This window comes from Cupressus sempervirens, chromosome 7 (genome assembly GCF_028749045.1).
Source record: "Cupressus sempervirens isolate cs-2001-9-10 chromosome 7, ASM2874904v1, whole genome shotgun sequence".
Classification (NCBI taxonomy): domain Eukaryota; kingdom Viridiplantae; phylum Streptophyta; class Pinopsida; order Cupressales; family Cupressaceae; genus Cupressus; species Cupressus sempervirens.
In genome coordinates, this window is record NC_143124.1 from 50,074,665 (window position 1) to 50,088,338 (window position 13,674).

A 13,674-nucleotide genomic window follows, 5' to 3' on the forward strand; every position below is an offset into this window, starting at 1 on the left:
GGTTAAGCCTATGTCAATGCTTCTCCTCTCACCAATGTTGAGGCTTAGACAATGAGTTAAAGAGATTCTTTGATAATATTGTATGTTCTTCCACTTTTAATCTCTGAAACAATAAATAGATATTTTTATTTTGGAGAAAATATTTACTTTTATGTTGAATAAGTATTTTAATTGATTTAATTTGCCATTACTTCATTTTCAGTTGAATATTTAAAAGTAGTTAAAATGCTTGCAATAATTTTATATATATATATAATACATATATATATATATATATATATATATATATATACATATATATATATGTATGTATGTATATATATACACATGTATATATATATGTATGTATATATATACACATGTATATATGTATGTATATACATATATACACATGTATATATATATATGTATATACATATATATGTATATACATACATATATACATATGTATATATGTATATACATATATATATACATGTGTATATATATACATACATACATATATATATATATATATGTATGTATATATATACACATGTATATATATATGTATATACATATATATGTATATATACATACATACATATATATATATATGTATGTATATATACATATATATGTATATACATATATATATACATGTGTATATATATACATACATATATATATATATATATGTATGTATATATATACACATGTATATATATATGTATATACATATATATGTATATATACATACATATATATATATATATATATGTATGTATGTATATATATATATATATGTATATACATATATATATATATGTATACATACATATATATACATATATATATATGTATATACATATATATGTATATATGTATATATATATATATGTATATATATATGTGTATACATATATATATATGTATATACATATATATATGTATATATATGTATGTATACATATATATATATGTATATACATATATATATATATACATATATATATATGTGTATATACATATATGTATATACATATATATATATATATACATATATATATATAAATATATACATACATACATATATATATATACATATATATATATATACATACATATATATATGTATGTATATATATATATATATGTATATACATATATATATATATGTATATATAGTTTTGTTTTTTGTGAAATCAACTAAATATGTAACATAGATGAAAAAGAGTTTCTTTTAGTATAATCCATTGGTAGAAATCATTGTCATGTGAAATCTAATCAGTTACTTGTGAAATTATATTGATTGAGTTTAAACTTTTGTTGTGAAAATTTGTATGTTACAAAAAACTGTCCATACCCATTTGACAAAACCATGATGACGACACCCTTTCCTAAACAATTTGAGATCCCAAAATTTGATAAGTTTAGAGGGAAAAGTGACCTAGTCACACATGTCAAGGAATTCTATATGCATTGCCAAGAACTGGCTATAGTGATTGTTAGAGTAAATAATTATTTATTATCATTTATGCTTTTACTTAATTTTACTTACATGAAATGCATTGTTTATTAGTTGTCACCTAGGAGTTAGCATACCTTTTATGTGCTGACTTGTTAACAACATAGAGGTTTGTGTACATGTTTTCAACACCTTGTCATACTTATACTTTCACCTACTTGGAGGGTAATTAACTTTTTGTGGACATATGCTTAGTTGTCATTCTTATCTCCTAGAATCTTCTAACTTGTTCTAGAAGCTTCCTAGAGGCCTTTATATTTAGGCTCTCCTATTGTAATTTCATATTCAATAGAGAATATTGTATAGAAATTCTTTTTTCACTGTTGTAATATTATTTCTCTCACTCCATTTAGTTACTCCAAGCTCTACCCTTCCTCCTTTGGTTTCTCTTTGATAGGTTACTTTCATGTTGGTGATCTTGGTGAGCTATGAAGTTGGTTTTTATCAACTTCTACATGGTATCAGAGCCTCCCTATTGCTTCTTGGTTGAAGGATTTTTGAAGCCACGATTTGGAGACACAAACTTTCATTTTTTTGTGATTTTTTTCTTGAATCAGGAGGAAGAGAATTTTTGGAGCACTTTAGACCTAAATGGACATCACCATTGAGTCCAAGAGGCCTATTACAGTTAGAATCCATAAAAACATTTATCCATTTTGGACAAATTTTCTCTAGGAGGCAAAATTGTTTTATCTAGAGGGCTCTACAAATGATTTTTTACGCATTTATTGCATATTTAAAAAAAATTATTGCAGCACTTTCGTGCCACCACTAAACCACTATGGACCTACCATCACATGACTAAGTGTCACTTGGAAATGCAACCATGGCATGGCTACAGTGTAGCTACTATAGCTCAGTCGATCCAGTACCCTCCAAGTAGTGTTGTCGGAGCTTGCCTCCCTTGTAGCCACTACTATTGGCTCTAGCCTCCTCTTTGTCACTCCTATGGCCATTGCCATGTGATCAAAATTGGTAGCCTTTTTATTCCATGTGGAACATTTCATGCGTGCCATGTGGCATAGGTTTCATGTGGCCACACCACATCAATAGTTCATATTGCCATGTGGAACTACCACATGGAAGTCTTTTTTTGCCTTGACGACCTCCTAGCCATTAATTTTAGGCTTGTGAAATGCTGATGTCAACATGAAATCAACATTCCTACCTCTCCTTTAGATCCCTTTTTACCTACTCACATTTTTTGACCAAAACTTGAGCATACAAAGGTATTTTTTTGATTTGAAAGAAGCACCAGAAAGCTAGTTTTGAGATAGAGGAATTGGTGTAGGTTTTTTATTATTTTTTTGTAGTAAAATTTGGATGTTCTATTTTCACTTCAGCAAGCTTATCTTGTCCATGCCATCTCTATTTTTTGAAACATTAAATTTTTGGAAAGCTGGTTCTATCTAATTTTCAAAAATGCTATAATTTCTTCTAGATTTTGCCTCATGCTCTTTCTATCATGTTTTTTCCCATTTTTGCTCTATTATGAATATCTTAGATGTTCTAGGTCTGAGGATCATTTTCATGGCATGGGATCTTTTTTTTTGTGTTGTACTATCTTTTGTATCAGCTTTTTTTTCTTTTTGATCATTTTTGATATCATTTGTAAGCATCTTTATGAAAACATACTGAGATAAAGTTCCACTCTTGTATTTCATGATCATGAACATTGTACTCACACTATTTAATAAAGTGTTATGGGGGGGATAGTTGTGTGCCGCTTTTGTGCCCTCTCCCTTTTTGCCCCATGATGTGTTAGTGACATATGTCTTTATAGGTGTTTGTACCTCTTACTCTCTCTCATTATTCTTGGTTCCTTCTATAGAGTATTTTGGCCCACCTTTTCAGTTTCCTATCACCTCACCTCATCTACATTAAGGGGGGGTTATTCAATTGTTTCTAATTCTTCCTTGGTTTGATGGTTTGATAGAGTGAGCTATGTATTTAGTATCAATCCTATATACTAGGTGATTGTAATAGTTGGCTACCTATGCATTTCAGTGAGATTGATCATCTATGATATATACACTCTTAGTTCATGCCTTCTATTTTTGTGGAGGATATTTAAATTAATAGTTTCTTTTTGGCAGAGTTTGTGGCTGCTTCATGCTTTAGTGATGCTCTTCATTATCTTTGTTCCTAGTTTCTAGGACATTCCTCTAGTTGGAGGTTTCTTTAGTCATTCACTAGATTTTCGACTATCTCTTTTTGGAGGGGTTTTTCCCACTAGGTTTTCTCCTTTGTCTCCAATTTATAGACATTGCATTGCATTTGTTCATGGGTGCCTAACATGGCCTCATTTCAGGGCCCATTCTACATTTCATCTCATCTATTGTGAGCTTAAGTGCATTCCCCTAAGTTGCACTTAAGGGGGGGGTGTTAGAGTAAATAATTATTTATTATTATTTACACTTTTATTTAAGTTTACTTGTTAAATGAATTGTTTATTAGTTGTCATCTAGGAGTTAGCATACCTTTTACATGTTGACTTGTTGACAACATAGAAGTTTGTGTACATGTTGTCAACATCTTGTCATACTTATTCTTTCACCTACTTGGAGAGTAATCCACTTTTTGTGGACATATGCTTATGTCCTACCATCTTCTAGCTTGTTCTAGAAGCTTCCTAGAGGCCTTTATATTCGATCTCTCCTATTGTAATTTCATATTTGATAGAGCACATTTCATAGAAATTCATTTTTTATTGTTGCAATATTTTTTCTCTCACTCTATTTAGTTTCTCCAAATTCCTACCCTTCCTCCTTTGGTTTCTCTTTGAAAACTTATTTGCATGCAAGTGATCTTAGTGAGCTGTAAAGTTGGCTTTCATCAAATTCTAAAATGATGTATTCCTCATGTGACTTTTTTCAAAAAGCTTAAGAGGCATTGCACTTGAATGGTTCTATTGTATACCCCAAGGTACCATTAAGACCTTCATTAATATAGTTGAGACTGAGTTATATATAGTAGACCTAGCTCATACGAAGCAAAAGGGAGGAGAAAGCCTTGTAGAACACTCACAATGTTGGAAATCCCTCACAACTAGGATCTCATGTACCATCTTAGAACATCACCTTGTCAAAATGTTCATTAACAACACACATCCTATTCTTCCCCATCACACGGTTATGAACTATTTACAAACATAGAAAGATATTAAAGAAAAAGAGATGGAACTCAAGTAGGGGGTCATGAAGGATGGTTTCATCAAAATTACAAGGAAAACATCCAAGATTGAGGCCCAAGCAATGATAAACCATGGTATTGGAATAAGAACAAGAACATATTTTCTAATGGCATTATTGACACCCGACATGTTCATATGATTGGGGAATCAACCAACATTCCCACCACATTTTTTCAACAACAACATTACCAACAATAACTACCATTCTATCAACAACCTCCTATGTAAAACAATTCACACAATATCCAAATACCTAGTCATAAACATTAGACTAATGCTATCACACTTTCAGATGGACCTAAACTACATGCTCATATATGAACTCATGTATACACCCCATTAGGGGAGCCTCTTGATACAATATTTGAGAAACTCACAAAGGATAATCTTATTAGACATCCACAAACACAACCCTTCAAACTTAATTAGTCTAGGGAATCTTGGTATAAGAATAAAAAGTTTTTCAAATTACATCATGTCAAAGGGAATACCACTCTCAAGTGCATGCAACTCAAGGATTATGTCCAAGACCTTATTGATCAAAAAGAGATTATACTGGGGGCACATGCCTCACCAAATGTAGGATTACTGATATACCAAAATTATTTCCTCCCCATACCAAAAACACATGAAAAACACCTACAAACACTCTTGTCAAAAAACCTAACAATGCTCAAAACAAACAAGATGATAACTGAGATAAGTCTTAAAACTATACCTCAACATATTTAGGCTATGGAAACCTTATCAGATGTAAATTACAAGTTGATCCATCTATCAATGTTATAAACATCAAAGTCGTAGATGCTCAATGTGTGGTTACTACTCGATGTGCTCGACTTAATATAGCTGGCCCATATGTATCTACACCACCAAGACCACCTCTATCAAGAACACTTCATCAAGACCATTGTAATGCCCTACTTGGAGATCCTTGGAAACAACGATTCAATACAAGCCAAGATTTTTTTTTTTTTCAAATATGAATGCATACATCAACATCATATAGGAATCACGCAATTCACAAAAAAAGACTTCACCAATAATCCCAACAACCAACAAAAATCCAAATGCCACTACCAAATTGACACACAAAAACTCAAGAACAAAAAACCAAAGACAACATTAGAACACAAAATATCCAAACTGTCAAAGCATGAAACCACAAGAATTCTTAAATGGTCCTCAAAAGTCCACATTGTATTCCTCAAAGAACAATAGAGAGGCCCCCTATTTTTCATGCAAGAGAATAACAACTAATAGTCTTGCATGAGGAAGCACCCCTTCACACAAGAAAGTACACCAAGGTACATGAGGAAATACCATCTCAAGTGAGGACATTCTTGGCCCATAAGAAAAACACCCAAAATGGTGTGTGGTTTTGTGCAAAGAAACCCAACACACCACATGAACAATTGCATTCTCATGTGAGAAAGCACAATTTTGTGCAAGGATACAAATAAGAAAACTAGAAAACATAAAGGTAAAAAGATAGGAAATAAATTTACTCCACGTCAGGGAGTACCAGATCCACATAAATTAAGGAATGAACACTCGAGTGCATAATCAACAATATGCCAAGAAAGAAGAAAGAGGAACATCTATCCATCTAATTCATAAGAATACAAGAACATACTGGAGGAAACATTGAAATGTATATACATAAATAACATCGTAGTAATTGAACAACCCAACTAAGTACACGGTTCCTCCCAACCATCAATAGCATCATAAGACAATTATGGATCCTAGCCATCCCTCATGCATAACATCCCAAGCTACTAACCAGATCATTAGTACTATTATAATAGGGATGTCACCACTAAAACATGCTACAATATAAGCATAAAGAAATCTAACATGCTAGTAGTAAAGCATAAGATAATCCTACAAGTAGATAACTTCACCTATCACATGCTAAACATCAATAAGCAATAGATATACCAACAAAGAAATTCACATCATCTAATCATATGTTAAACACCATAATATAGGAATGTGTCAAATAAACTAACTGTTAGAATCTGAAAAGATTAATAACCCAGAAAACTAGTGCAAAGAGTGAATATCTAAACTATGAATGCAAATGATACAAAATCAAAATAGCATCATAGAGTTAGTCTCCAAGAGAGTAATGCAAATGCTAGAAGCAAAATAGCATTAAGAGGATGCAAAAATAAAAGATACAAATACAAGCTAGGTAGCATGCTTATATAGGCTAGGAAGAGGGAGGAGGTGGCAACACCAACCAATGAGGAGCAACCATCTATCAGACTAAAGATAGCAAAGTATCTTCCCAAGATAGCTATGGATGCTCACATGTAGGAAGGTGACACCTCACAACCATTCACCTAATAAGCCATGCTTTATTAACCTAAGCGAGATTATTAAAAGTGTAGGAAAAACCTAGCAAAATAGGAAAAATAAAAAATTACACTAACACTAACATCATATAAACATGATATCCAAGCATTCTAATGAAAGCATAAATCATAAGAAAGCATACTCTAGAACCAAAAGTATCAAGTGAAAATATTCAATAATAGTCACACTAGGACAAAAGACTATATCTATACATCAATCCCTAGTAATAGTATAGGTACCTATGCCTCCCAACCATGAGGCACCCAAAGGTCCACACCCACTATGCTAATGGAGAAAATAATCCAACCACAAACACACATAAAGCACAACATCTAATGGCTAACACTGACGCTAGATAGTATGATGATTGTATCCAAGAACCTAAGACAATGCAAGTGGTACAGGTTTTGGTCAAACACTCATAAGGCTACTAAGTAGGGGCTATCATCATGGAGAGTCACTTGGCATTAAAAAACCAAAGCTTGGATCATGCAGATACATCATCCCTCAACAATAAGGCTCTCACACATACATTTTATTATCTTAAGTTTTATTAACAATCAAACATTTTATTTAGTTATCAATTACTTAAAACTTTCTCTAGTAACTTTTGATGCCATGATTTCTGACCTAAGAGATAAAAGCCCCCTCCATATGCTACCCTACCCTTCCCATACTCATCTTATGACAAGTGTCTGTGGGCATGGATATTTCCAACCCAACCCCAATGATCATAACTTTCAAAAGTACCACAGAAGGTTGAGATCCATAAGTCCACCAACAAATGTATGTGCATGTACTTGTGTGTGGTGAACCACTATCATGAAGATCATAACACATTGAATAGATGAGAACACAATGCAAAATATAACACCCAACTGAAAGTAACTCAGGTGGATGGATTCTACACGAATCCCAAAGTCAATAAAACCATACATCATTAAATCACTCAACTTACCTCAATCCAGGAGTATGGATTCTACATGAATCCCAATAATGCAACAAGACCAAACATCATGAACTCGCCGAATCAACCTCAATCTAGGAGCATGGATTCTACACAAATCTTAGTGTCCATGAAATAAAACCAAAGGTCCAAAAGAAACCATAACATCAGGTATAAAATCACTCAACCAAATACAAAATTGGGAGTACAAGTGTGACATGCATCCCAATGCAACATAAAAGTGCAATAGTGGTCTAACTAATATCCAAATAGATCATTCAGGTCCACGACCCACATTGTGCCAAGAAAATCCAAGAAAATAGGGTGGTATGCAAAATGAGGAAAAAACTCCAAAATTTTGAAAAATTTCAAAATTAAAACCCATTTGACCTTTGGGTGTAAAAACCCCAAAAATCCAAAAATAATCAATCTCTAATACCATATGCAAAAATGACTAGCATAATGGTGCAAAACCCCAAAACCTCAACCTAAAAAATAGAGAAATGTTCATACCCACCCAACTAGATAGAACTAGCATATAGAAATAGAGGGGAACACTAGTTCTCAACCTCCACACAAATGGCTACCAAAAATAGAAGTAGAAATAGAGCCAAAACAATAAAACGAGAGCCTCACAACCAAAAGGGCAAAAATGGAAATCTGAACCATAAAATGAATATCTTGTAGAAGTAGCTAAAAATTATGACAATCCAAGGTTTCCCCAAGCTAGATCCAATGAGCTCAACCTTGTGACAATCCCACACCCATAGCTCCCACAATGAAAAAAATAGTAAACCTTCACGAAGAAGATTTTGAGTTTTACTCTCCAACTTTCTAATTAAAAAGTGAGAAATGAGGAATTAAAATTCCTTTTTGCATACTTATTCACTTTTTGAGTGAATAATTGATTAGGAAAAATAACCAACCAACTTAGTTAAAATCTGAATCAACCCACATGAAAATAGGCTATTCCTAGTAAGAGGAATTCATCTATGGAAAAGCTACCAAAAATTAAAATAAATCAATTAAAATCCCAAAACCCAAAAACGCAAAAATATCCTTAACAATTTTTGTAACAATGTGAAACTCTAAATGCACAGACATGCTCACTAGTCTAATCACATAATGCAAATGAGTTCGAATTTAATAATTATTGAAAGGTTTAATTAAACAATTAAAATAATGATATGTTGACCAAATAGGGACAACATTGGTAAAATATCAATAGTTGAATCACTAACTCCATGTGCCACTACAAGGGATATAAATTCTGCACACTAAACAACATGATCAAGTGCAATTGCATATAATAACATAGCCAAAGTAATAAATGCATTAAATCACCTAATTTAACCATTTATTTAATTATATCAAAATAATTTATTTACATCACTCACATTCGTATAAAGCATAACAACATAGGAATGAAGTAAATAACCATAGCATTAAATCCATCATATAACATAATTAGAGATATGTCCAAATACTAGATAACCAAATATCATCATAAAACACACTATCATCTCAAATGGCATCATTATGCAATATGATTGACTGAACACCATAGTAATCTAACATCCATGATACTAAAATCAAGGTATAACATCTGACCCTCAGGTCATCTCAAATGTAAACATAACATGACTAACAAATATCTCTTGGATTAGAATATAACAAGATAAATATCCGCAACACATAATCAATGAATCCAACATGTAAAATCCATTTCTAATTAATTGAGAATTTAATAATGGTAGTTTTCACAACAAGAAAAGGCACTTAAAAGATATAAGAAAACACAATCATAAACATGACTAACCACTACTATAGGAACCCAATCCAGTGTAGCATGGTAAAAGAATATAGTACAATCTCTATACACATCTCAAGGTAATCATGTAACAACGTCATGATACCATATTGATCCTAGTAACCACTTGCACAAACCTCAATGAACCATAAATCACATTATAATCTCATAAATCAGCCAAAGCATAATCAAAGAAATAGATACAAAAACATAAATCCAACCACCTCAATGGTGCAGACACTTATGGTCACAATCATGATCCATCACAATAAAAGATCAACTATGTGTCATCCATCAGGACATCATCCCCTTCAAATATTAGGCTTACTCCTTGAAGCTTGCAATCCACAATTAGATACCAAAACACACCAAGAACAAAATCAAAATTGAACCTAGGGAATAATTCACTAACTTCTTCACAAGTCCAACCAAATAACTCCAACATTCTCAAACCATTACGTCAACCACCAAACAAGTCAACCACAAGAGAAAGGTGTCACATTAACACAAGGTCCTCCAACAAGGAACCTTCTATGTGCTAGAGAAAATCCATCTAGCCATAAAGTCAACATTACAACATAAGGAAAAACCCACTCTACCTTGTCAAAAGGTGCCAAATAAACATGCACCTACCACATGACCGCAAAACTAGGTCAACACACTATGCACTTCCAAACGTAGTTGGAATCATGGGGAATAACTATCCCAAATTCCCAATAATACTATCATGTCCTACATGATCATTTTGAAATCCACATGAACTCACCCTTAGAACAACGAGGATGACAGTTTACTAATAAAATTGCTCACTCCAAAAGGATACTCACCACTATTAACCACCAAGCATAGGAGCACTTAGTCTCTATGATACAGAATCTCAACTATAACTAGAACTTAGGTTACATAACCCAACTAGACAAGGTATCAGCTTTCCAAAAGGTTACAAAGAATCTCAAAAGTGGAAAAAACCATGTAGTATCTGCATACCAACACATAAGAGGGTAACATGTGTCCAACAATACTATGTCCTTCCAATAGCATGCTAGGAATACTACACCCATCCTACCAAATCTCTAGCCTCTAGTGAATGGTTAATTAGAAAACTTGACTAAGAAAATCATCTTGAAGAAACAAGCTTAGGGAGAAAAGCCTACTGAGTATTAAGGCTACGAGGGAGTCTCTCTCTCAACCTCAGTGCTAAATCAGCCCAAGACTTGTTAGGAAACTCAAGATTCCACCAACTATCAACATACTCAACCAACATTAACCAAGCTATGGGCACAACCACGCTAGCCTACATTCTCAAGAGAGAAAAGAATGTGGGGATGCACCAAAGTCAACATCCAAAAGGAGAATCTAGACTCATCAAGGAACTAAGTCACTCCCAAATGACAAGGCAACATCATCCTTGAGCAAGGAAGACTCACAAACCACACTTTACCTCACAAGGGTTGGTCAGTGTTATAGGAAGTACACAAACTCAAGCACAAAACCTAACAAGTACCTCATAGATTATGAAGACCAGATAACTCTTCCATTAAATAACATGAAGAGTTAAACTTCTTTAATCACTATAAATGTGATAAGTCATGATTGAATTGGCCTCCACTTGACAAAGGGTACTCAAAACATCAATTTTCACCTTCAAAAGTATGAATGATTTGCTCATTGCTCCCTAGGAAAAATCATGCATTAGCATAATCTTGTGCGAAGTTTCTCACCCATATAGGTGAAAAGGTACAATGAACCAAGCAAGAAAGTACATGATCAACAATTTGTTGTGCAAAATTTCAACTCAACACAAAAATTGCCTCCACTCTAGAGGCCATAATCAGACATGGATTGACTCCATTCAAAAAGCATTAGAAAGATATCAATGATACCTACAATATGATGGAGCTTAGAGAGTCCCAAAATCTAAGATTTTGAATCACCACTCAAGACAAAACAACATAGGAAACAACAACAATCTCATTTACCAAGACAAGCGACAGACAAAATGTCCAAAACTATTCAAGAACACACATGCCCATAACAACATAAGATATGTAATGAAAGGTAGTTCACACACTAAAATCCATCATTAATTATCTTTCATAATTTCATTCATCAAATATAGCATAAGCACTAATGCACAATGAAACTAAAAGGTTTTCAAAGCAAGAGTTCAAGAGTCACTTTCCATAAAACAAGCACATATCTTTTCAATTTCTTTCCAGAATAACATAAACTTTAATCACCATTTAAATCATCTAATTACTTTAACAACTTTACATTTACTACAAGCACACTAGCATGTTCTCTATGATATTTTCCCTTGTACATACTACCAGAGGTTTGAGATGAACATGATAGAGTCACAACACACAATTGGGCAATAGTAAAACACATTCAGAATAGTCACCATGAAACATAATCCAAAGCCCAAATGGGGGAATTTTTAATTCTAGCAGTAAATATAAAAAAGGGCACATTTCAATGATAAGTCAAATGTGACAATTGTCACAAAGAGAGCAATAGATAAAATTTGATGACTATTCGAAGAGAGGAAAATATTGAAAACTAATTCTAGCCCAATAATATGAGCAAAATACCTCTAGCCAAATAAAATAAGGCATCAAACAAATCACATTACATGCGATGATTGAGAATAGTTACACAAGAGGGATACATCACCACACAATGCTAAGGATTATATTGTTCTAGCAACATTAGAGAGCACACTCACTCACATTAAGTAGTATACCATAAGTAACCTGATGCATATGTAGGCAACAATAATTTCCATGCAATGCAACATTTAGATATCCATCAATTTGATGCAATTTACATAAACTTATAAAGCATTCAGATTGGGGATTTAAGTCATTAACCCAAAAGATCCTAATAGAACACCTATTTAATTGCAATGATTCCCAATAAATAATTTTTTTTTAATGAAGGAAATCATTTCATTATTAAAATGACAAAGCATAGAGGCACAAATAAGATTCATCTATTTACTTGCAATTAGGAGAAAACAAGGAAAAAATGCACCTAACTCTATAAGCAAAAACAAAAGAGGCACTCAAAGCCAACACATGGACACCAATAAGTGGTTCCATCCAAAAAGGGTCACACAAGCAACCAACCAAGAAGGTACATTTATTTTGTCTACAAAGTAAGGCAAGGGTCACTTCCTTCTCCTCATAGTGCTCTAGCCACATCTACTAGACAAGCAAGTCCATCACAAGTAGATACCAACGCAACAAAGATCACAAGATCTCACCAAGACACTAGCACTCATACAACACAACATCAACCATATGGGCAACATATATGCAGAGATCCCAATGTTTAAATATGTGCTCTAATACCAGATGTAATGCTCCACCTAGAGATCCTTGGAAACAAGGATTCAATACAAGCCAAGAATTTTTTTTACAAGTATGAATGCACATGTCAACATTATATAGGGATTACACAAATCATAATAGAAGATTTCACCAACAATCCCGACAACCAACAAATCTCTAAATGCCACTACTAAACTAACACACACCAACTCAAGATAAAAAATGAAAGACAACATTAGAATACAAAATCTGTAAAGTATCAAAGCATGGAACCACAAGCAATCCTAAAGAGCACTCAAAAGTCCAAATTGCATTCCCCAAAGAATAATGGAGAGGCCCCATATTTGTTACTCAAGAGAATAAAACTTGATAGTCTCATGCAAGGAAGAACCCTTTCACATGAGAAAGTACACTGATCCATGTGAGGAAACACTATCTCGTGTAAGAAAATGCTTGGCCTAGTAGCAAAACATGCAAACTAGTGTAGGGTTTCATCTGAGGATTCTCCAAGTTGTGCAA